The sequence below is a fragment of the Plectrocnemia conspersa genome, unplaced genomic scaffold, assembly GCF_051122295.1.
Source record: "Plectrocnemia conspersa isolate PC_06_02 unplaced genomic scaffold, ASM5112229v1 ptg000011l, whole genome shotgun sequence".
NCBI lineage: Eukaryota > Metazoa > Arthropoda > Insecta > Trichoptera > Polycentropodidae > Plectrocnemia > Plectrocnemia conspersa.
The window spans coordinates 6696183-6705539 of NW_028277175.1; the positions used below are offsets into that span (position 1 = coordinate 6696183).

At 29.6% G+C, this 9357-nt stretch overlaps 1 non-coding gene across 1 annotated transcript; it reads left to right on the top strand.

Moving 5' to 3' along the window:
• Positions 1 to 7339: 7339 nt before the first annotated feature.
• On the top strand, positions 7340 to 7411 carry TRNAD-GUC (transfer RNA aspartic acid (anticodon GUC)). The gene has a single exon. It is a non-coding gene; the product is annotated as a tRNA-Asp (tRNA).
• Positions 7412 to 9357: the final 1946 nt, after the last annotated feature.

Here is a 9357-nt window from a genome sequence, read left to right on the forward strand (position 1 = left end):
ATCATGCATTCGACTTCTATTGACCAGTGCAGGCCTATTTTTTATACTTTCTTATACAAACGATCAATTTGATTATAATATAAGCTTGCTGTTATTGTTTGGCCAGGCTTAAGAGCTTCATAAAGCACAATTCCTTTGCAATCCCACCATACACAAAAATTTTTTTCAGTGAACCATGAGTCTAACATAAGTTTTTTTCTTTGCCTTTTGGATAATCACTGTCTTTTACGACAAAGTGTAAGTTAATAAGAATGTTATTAGATTATATTACATATTGCGAAAGACTAGTGACTGCCTTCTCCTGATTGGAGTCCAGGCTTACGTATTCAGGGCTGAAAAGCTTGCTCACCAATCACAATCATACAGCGATCATCCAGTCAATTGTTGCACTCGCTTCTTAGAACAACGAAATAAGAAAAAATGGTTGAATTATGATATAATGATATATTAAGTAAGCGACAAATTTGTATTAAAAAAAATACAACCTGAAACGGTTTGCCGTCTAGTGTTTCACCTCATCGGAAGATTTAAAAGCAGCTTCTTTGGCTAAAGTATTACAATCATTCCTTTTTTCTGCAACTTGTATATATTATCGAACCGCGAAAAAAGGTAAAAAAATATAAATCGTTTCAGTTTGCCGTTTGATGAGTGAACATGGACGGAATATAAAGTACGTATGACAATTCCTCTAACAAGTGTATAGTCCTACTTTTTAAGCATACTAAAATTTGATCAATATTGAAAAACGAAATACTATGAAATCATATAATACATTATTCACAATAGATTTGATATTATTATTTAATTAGAATTTTTTTCCCTTTTATTAACTCATACATGTCACAATTTTGTCTAAGGTAAGAGATAAAGTATTAGGCAAAGTCCGTCATTTTATTTTAAATTTAAAGATTCGATTAATGCGTTTCCTTATATTATAATAGAATAAAATGTGTTTAAAAATACAAAAATATTTTTATGGCAATATTCATGTTGGTTATTTTACTCTAAATTAATTTAGAGGAACTAAACGTGTAGTAATTTGATTGTAAATAATAAATTCACAAGTACATATTAATTGCTGTGTTAATTATAAATTTCTATGTTTTCCCCTTTCATGTGTATTAACTGGGTATAATGGATAGCATTTCACCTTCAAACATAATCTCCGTTTATATTACTTATGGAGTTTACAAAATTCGAATTTTATGTGCTGTTACAACGTTTCGTTGAAGGCCGATTTGATCTTGGATTATGGTGGTAGATCCGAAGGCTTTACCTCAGGGAAATTATACAGAAGGCGGCGTAAGATTATGATTCTGAATTTCGACTAAGCTTGGTTTTGCCGACCAGTCAATTTTATTCTTACGTGTGTGCTCATACATAATATAAAATGATGTATAATATATGCGGAAAACGGTGCTATTCAATGATTTATTATAGCTAAACCGTAATAAAATTGTACTATATATTTAGGGTAATAAATAATCCGGAACAACTATCTGGGACACTCTGATAGTAGCAAAAATATATTGTATATAATATAAACATATTAGTATTTTATAAAAAAAATAAGCTTAATCGCGATTGGCTAAAGTATTATTAAAAAATAATTTAATTACGTAATATTTTTGTATAATATATACATATGTTCAAGTGCTGAATTTTATAGCTCTTTGCGCTATTGAAAAATTTACCATTTTAAAAGTCTGCTTTAGAAGCAAGAAAAATCGATTAATAATAATCGAAAATAAAACTATTTTATTTTTGTCTGTGTTTGTCTTATTTCGCGTTAGATGATGCTGCCTTGATTCTATTTTAAAAAATAATTTCACATCACTTCATTATTCATAAATATTATTTTGTTATTAAAATCATATTTACGTTGTTTATATATCCTTCCTACGCAAAACATTAAGTGAAATTTATTATTAATAATATAACGTAATAATTGTTCGAGTGTTACATATTACATTTATTATACTATACTAGGAAAATGCGAACAAAACCTACACAATTTTTTAATATTTGTAAAATTTAATTGCAACATTTTTTTGCCATGTTTTTGGAAGCTAATTTTACTTTTTTATTCCATATTAAATATTATAATTCTAAAAAGTCGTACAAAGCACCATTTATTGTAAATATAAATTGATATATTTCAATTATTTTAATGCATAAGAGAACAAATTATGTTTCAGGGCGGTTAAATACGATCAAAGGATCGTTCGAACGCCATGTCGAGTGGTGCATGAATAAGTGAGCATATTATTGTTCAGTGTGGTTGTATGGAAGTTGTACCGGACTATTTCGGACTGAAACTATTCTCAATTCAATTTATTTTAAAATGTGGTTGAATCGATTTTTTCACACAGAATCATAATTGCTAAATTTAATATATTATCAGTTACTATAAATATATTTTAAAACACATTTCAAACTACGTGTATTGAATATCTTTTTTGCACATCCTTTTATCGTGTGCTAGAATGCTAAGATAATCTCTCGCAGCTATCCACTTGCAGATATATTGTTATATACAGCTCGTGAAGCAGATTTGCTATCGCTAAAAGCAATTTCGGTAAAATAGTTCAGTTGTAATATACTCGTACATAGGGCATTCGAACCGGGTAGAATTGGAACCGGGTACCCGGTTACCCGCCAGGTTTTTCATGGAACCGAAAACCGGGTAATTTTTTACGGGTATCCGGTTAATTTCATTTAAATATTTTTTTTCATTACTTCAAATTAAATGGAAGAGCCGAATCGGCGTTCTTAAACGACTAACGACTTTGAACGACAAAAAAAGGGACAGCACTTAGCGGCCTATAGATTTCGAGATAAGCGAATGCATAGATAAGGATTATTTTGAAAGGATGCAGTTGTAAATAAAAATAAATTTTAATGCGTTGTAGGGTGAAAATATAACACATTAGATTCGTTAGTGTTTTTAAAATACAACTTTTTACAAAAATAACATCACTAAAATAACCCACATATAATACATATAATAAATACAATCATCTAATTTCTTTTATAATTTTAATAAAATTTATTTCCTTGGTATTTTTCATGTGCAATTTGTAATATTATTGCTTGTTAAAATAAATATTTCGGTTTTGTACTGTTACACATGTATGTAGTATGTAAGTATATGTACTTATATGCCTAACGATGAAATGTAAAAATATTTCGATTGAGTAAAGTATTAATAATTACATATTATATTGATTTTATTTCAATACCTTATTTTTTTTAAAAATGATATTAGTTATTAAAGTAAAATTAAATATATCACGTCATATTTAATCAAAGTTTCAAATATAATAAAAATTGGACTCTTAACGGCCTACAAAAATTACCCGGAACCGGACCGGGTACCCGGTTCTTTTCCTACGAATACCCGTAGAACCGGGTAATGAATTTGGCCGGGTATTTGGATGCCCTACTCGTACATATAATAAATACAATTTTATTTGATTGATTTTATTCAATTTATTTTTTATGTTTACTTACTGCGTGAGTTACAATAGGATCAAAGAGTGAAAGTAAAATAATCAGACCTGTGGAAGCCATACAATTACCTATAAACGTGCAATACCTTTATACCGAAAAAATACGTGTCCGAAATTCAGAACATCTTACAAGAGAAATTATATTTTTAGAAAAATATAAAACCTGTTAAGATTTGTGATCACTCCGTGAAGATGACATAGATATTAAATCAGTTGCTGACTTATTTAGAATTGGAGACAGAACAAGATTAAACATAATTTATGTAAACACCTTGGTTTCTGGGCATAACTTTAATTTTTAGTACTTCCAGGTCCCTAGTAAATAATTATAAATTTGCTTTAAGCGTAAATAATTTAAATAATTGATTTTTACATTTTGTAAAATGCTTTTTTATTTCTTCTAAATTTATTTCACATTGTTATTTCTATAAGTTTAATTTTATCTTTTAAACTAAAAATTGATTTTAAACCAGCCACTTGAATTTAAAGTAAGTATTTTCCTGTATTTCTAATTTTTCAATAAAAGTTTTAAAAAATGTTTTAATATATCTGTGCTAAACTAAAATTGAGATAAAATTATTTTAATTGTATTTATATAATATATGCATTGTAAATAAATATTTTAATTAAAAATTAACTTTATTGAGCTACGCCCTTTTGTGCTATTGCGTTGGATTGTCGTGTGGTTGAATTAGTTTAATTAAAACAACGTAAAAATAATTACCGATAAGTGCAGTACAATAAATTACAAATAAGACAAATTTAATTTATAATAAAATTTAATATGATCAACAAGGAATATTTTTTACATTTTTATTGCAATATTTGTGCCTTGCCCTTTATATTGCATTAAATATTAATTCGTTCGATTTTGTGAAAAATACGATGGATAGATTGTATTATTGATTTAGTAGAAGGTAGCTGAAGAATCAATCCTGACAATGCCATCAATTATTTTGAGATATCCTCACCTGAATTCTCCCAAAAAAAATCGCTACTATAGGTGTATCGAGACGAATATAAAAAAAAGAGTTACTTGTAACGTGGGAGGGTTCAAACACGCGCTTTCGGAAAAGGGTCGTTCGCACAAAATGAATGAATTCCCTTTTGTGTGAGTTTCCTTTTTTTCTATCAACTTCATAAATATTTCATTTGGAAATGTTTTACCAGAATTTTTGTTCCGTACGTTTGACGCGCTACCGACACGTGGCGCCCTCGCAATAATTACAAAACGACGCGCTGACGAATGAATAAAATATAGATATGCGACACTGGAAAAAGAATCGCAAAATGGCGCCGACATCATTATAAATGCATATGCCAAGCGAGCGGCGTGTGTTTGACAAGCGTCAGAATTAAAAAAATAAAATAAGATAGTGAATTTTTTTTATTAGTATCACAAAACAGTATTGTTCTCCCATGTTTGCATTGTTCCACCAAAGGATAAGTGTACAATAACATGTATACAACCTTTGTTTGACATCTATTTAATGATATGCGGAATGAAAACACACATTTTAGAACATAAATATAATGATCCTTGAAATTATATCTTTTATATATTACAGTAAATGTGTATAACTAGAGATATTCTTACTGGCGTCTCAGTAAAATTATATTTAAATACATTTTTACCCGTAAACATATATTTTTACTAACAAAAATATAATTTATCCTAGTATACTCTCATTGAAACTCAAATTGTCAGTTGCGAAACGTTAAAATTAACCAAAGCGAATTAACCAAACCATATAAAACTATAGTTATCATTACCGGTAAATATATTTTTACTGGATAATCCGATACTCACGAGCCTTTCAAAACCCTTTTAAAACAGTCGCAAACTGTAATTTGCCGTAAAATCTTTAAGCCCACCTCTGCGCTTATTTAATCAAAGAAACAGTTTAACTGACGCAATAATTCGAAATTAGTTCAAAAATTCACATTTCAATTAAATAAAATTGTAATATAATATCTCTACGCATCGCTGACTTCACTGCTATGGATTGTGTGACACGTATATAGCTGTCATTAAGAAAATATTGATCTGTATTACTATCCTAGTACCATTTTGCTAGGAGCAATGGAATACAATTAATTAAATTATCGGTGTTGCGTCTACTAAATGTAGAAAAAAAAATTGCTAAGGAGCGGATTAATTAAATTTAATTTATTTTAAATTTATTTACTATTTTAATCAGTTTCTCAGTTAGATAATTATGGTGACCTTATTTAAGAGAAAAATATTCTTAAAAAACAAGGACTCGCATTAGCACGTTAAAATTGACTGATATGTATATAATAATAAAATAATGCTAAGCCTCAGAAAAAATATTTTAACATAGCAGGCAAATAAACTAAGACGTAAATAATACCAAAAAATACAAATGTTCGAATATGAGAGATGGGAATTATTAATTTTTTTATTTAATTACTATTTTAAACGATCAATTTTCTTAATCTTATAAAAATATTTTAATCAATAATTTGAAAATCGCGACATTCAGTTGCCCTAGAGAGTCACGATTGCGTCCTTTATTCTTAACCGTCACGACAAGAATGCTTTTCATGCACAAGCCATCCAGCTTCTTAACGAGCTTCCCAAATACAATGATATTTTCGGCGATAACTATGAGAATCTAGAATAATATATCTATTTTAGGTATACACTATAATCATTTTCTTTTTAATGTATATTTCAATGGCAACCGTAACGATTAGAAAAATCTAGTAAAACCAAATCGAAATATGAATGATATAATCATTACTAACTTGGATATTCCAGACACTAGGGTTCATATAGATTTCTAGGTCTTTCCGATATTAGTAACCTATCATGCTGGTTATTCTATCTATAATTATAAATGACAGAAAAGTGATAAATGTACAACGATTTATTTAAACAGTTTATTTCTCGTTCGTTTTCGTCATCGATCAAATGCTCCTTTTAAGAAAACAACATCGAAGAATACATCAAAGTGCATTTACGTGCATTTTGCACTCACTATCAAATATGTATGTGGTGTGATTTTTAAAATGTCTGTGTTTCCATTTGCTTTCCCACCCACTATGTTTCACCTCAAGGGTAATAAATACGCTGTCGCGTTTGCTACATAAAACATTCAGTATTCATTGTGCGAATTTACCCTATTCTATTTTTAAATACACGTTACGAATGCTTTACTGCACTCTCTGTTATCTACACAATAATTCTCAAAGTTTATCTGTCTCATTAAATACTCGTGAATAAGGTATTTCAGTAGCTGAATAAAATGTTTACAAAACATTAGCAACACAACTTTAAATAATGAATTACTGTACACAATGGATAGGTATTAAATAATAATAATAAATAAATGTTTTATAAAAATATATTTAACATGGATTGCAGATTATTAATGAGATATCTTACGACAACTATTTTGTGTTCAATATTTCATAGTATGTATCTAAAAGAAGATCAATACATAGCTATTTTTATTGATTCAAGAGAATATGCCAGTTTCAGATTGTTTATTTTACCGTAATGTCAAGATGTTGAGAGTAAAGTAATAGTGAATTCAAATAAGATAATACTGTAGTAAAATTATTTTTGTAATATACAATATTTATTTGCTTCAAAAATTTTAGCAAATAAATATGTATAAAATAATTTAATTAAAACGTGTATTTAATTATAACTTTTAGGTATAGCTAATTACATTAGGCATTAGATCTTTGCCTTAATTAATACTTATAATTAAATTTATAGACTAATTCATTCATTAATGCGATTAAATTATTGATACAGATTATGGTGTTGGCAAATTTTATCAGTGGCGGTACAGTCCTCGGTAGTATAGTGGTAAGTATCCCCGCCTGTCACGCGGGAGACCGGGGTTCGATTCCCCGCCGGGGAGATTTTTTTTTTATTTTTTTAATATGACCTATATTTGTTCTATGTACTTATGGCGCTAGTTGAATATTTTTAGCGCTTCATATTCTTTGAATTACGTTAAAATTTATGATTTATAGGGTGTTCTGCTCTAATATTAAATCTTTAGCCGTGCTTACATATAATTCGATTTAAAAAATCTACCTTTCAACTTTAATTTTTTTTACATCTGATAATAGAACATTATCAAGAGCTTTAAAAGTATTGAAAAATTAATCAACAAAGCGAAACATTATAAGACTAACCATACATAGAAGTAATTTATGACAATGTTTGATATTTTTTAAGTAACAAGACTATTTAAAACTAATTGATTTGTGCCCCGTGTATTTAAAAATAATTATAGCTGCATTTCTAAACGAAACACTGATTAATAGAACACCAGTTTTGCATCTTCTTACTGAGATCAATTAAAGGGCTCTGTAGTGCCGACGTAAAAATGATATGCACATTATAAAATTATCATTAAAATATTGAACAGCTAGAATTAACAAATAAAATCTTGATTGCTTAAATAATTGAGAAAAAATAGAAACATTCGTCTTTTACCATTTCCATTATGGTACATAATTCAGAACCGAACTTCACTTATATTTGGAACTCTTTCAGAACTTTCACATGGAAGATACGAGAATTAAACTCGCATTAAAGAGGACCATTCACCGAATCGATCCAGACGACTCTTCGACGCAGTGCCACAAATAAAATTTTTATCAAAATTTTCAGTTTTGCAAAAAATAAATGGACATATTTAAACTATTGTGACTCAAATATAATTTATAAAAAAAAAAATTGTAATTGAAGAAACATGAAATAAATCTGTTATAACCAACTCTCTCATTTGAACAACATCTAGGTATCTTATTACTCTGTAAAGCTTTTAGTTCATTCTATTCTGTTGAGCTACACATTGGAGAAAATCGATCGTGCCTCTTCTAGGCGAATGCACTGTGTGTAGTTAAGTTTTAAGAGTTCGAACATAAAAAATATTCTCAACCCTCGCTATCGTACACTTCTCGAGCCAGAAATGGACCATTGACCCATATCTAGACAAAAACAAAATTTGCAGCCACCTCACAAGCCATGTATACAGCAGGGGGTATTCATGCGTTTCATCGGATGCGCATATAACAAAACGAGGAGGGCGGCAGCGATAACGCTTCACACTATGTGCGGCCCGTATGCAAATTGTTTGGCCTGCATACGGCCCGGTGGTGGAGGCACGGTGGCTAGGCTGCTTTCAGTCCCTAGGTTAAATGCTTTTCCACAGGAATATTGCCACTTGAAAGCTTTTTCAGAGTGTGCTGTTGGCCTTTTGACTCGACTGCGGAAAATCCCTGGACGTCCGACATACGAATCTCGACAAACAGATCGACTGTTGAGAGGCACTGGTTTTCGCGCCGCATTGCATGCTAAAACAACATCGCTTTATGATGTTACGAAAGACTGAATTTCATTCCGAGAAATACTTTGCTAGACTGAAATTAATATTTTCTGAGAAGCACAATTATTCTACGGTACATTTTCTTAAGATTGCTATAATGAAAATAGTGCTATGAAATAAAATAAAATATCTGTTAAATATATAAATATTTTTTAGATTATACCTTATCACAAATCTAGCTTTACAACTAACAAAACTATAGTAAAACATAACGACCAATCCGTTAAAACTTTACAATCGTACAATTAAAATGACCCTGGTAGCGTTAGTACCTCAACAATAAAATATTTTAGGGTCGTATTAAAACGTAGTCATCCACCCGTTTAATCGAATTGTTCTAGTTTTGGGTGTGTAAATGGTGGCCTTATCGTGTTAGGCGTATATTTGAAGGTAATTCATAAAACAATTAACATATTTTTTATATGTTCGAATTAACTTATCTGATTCAACAATTGCACCATGCATAC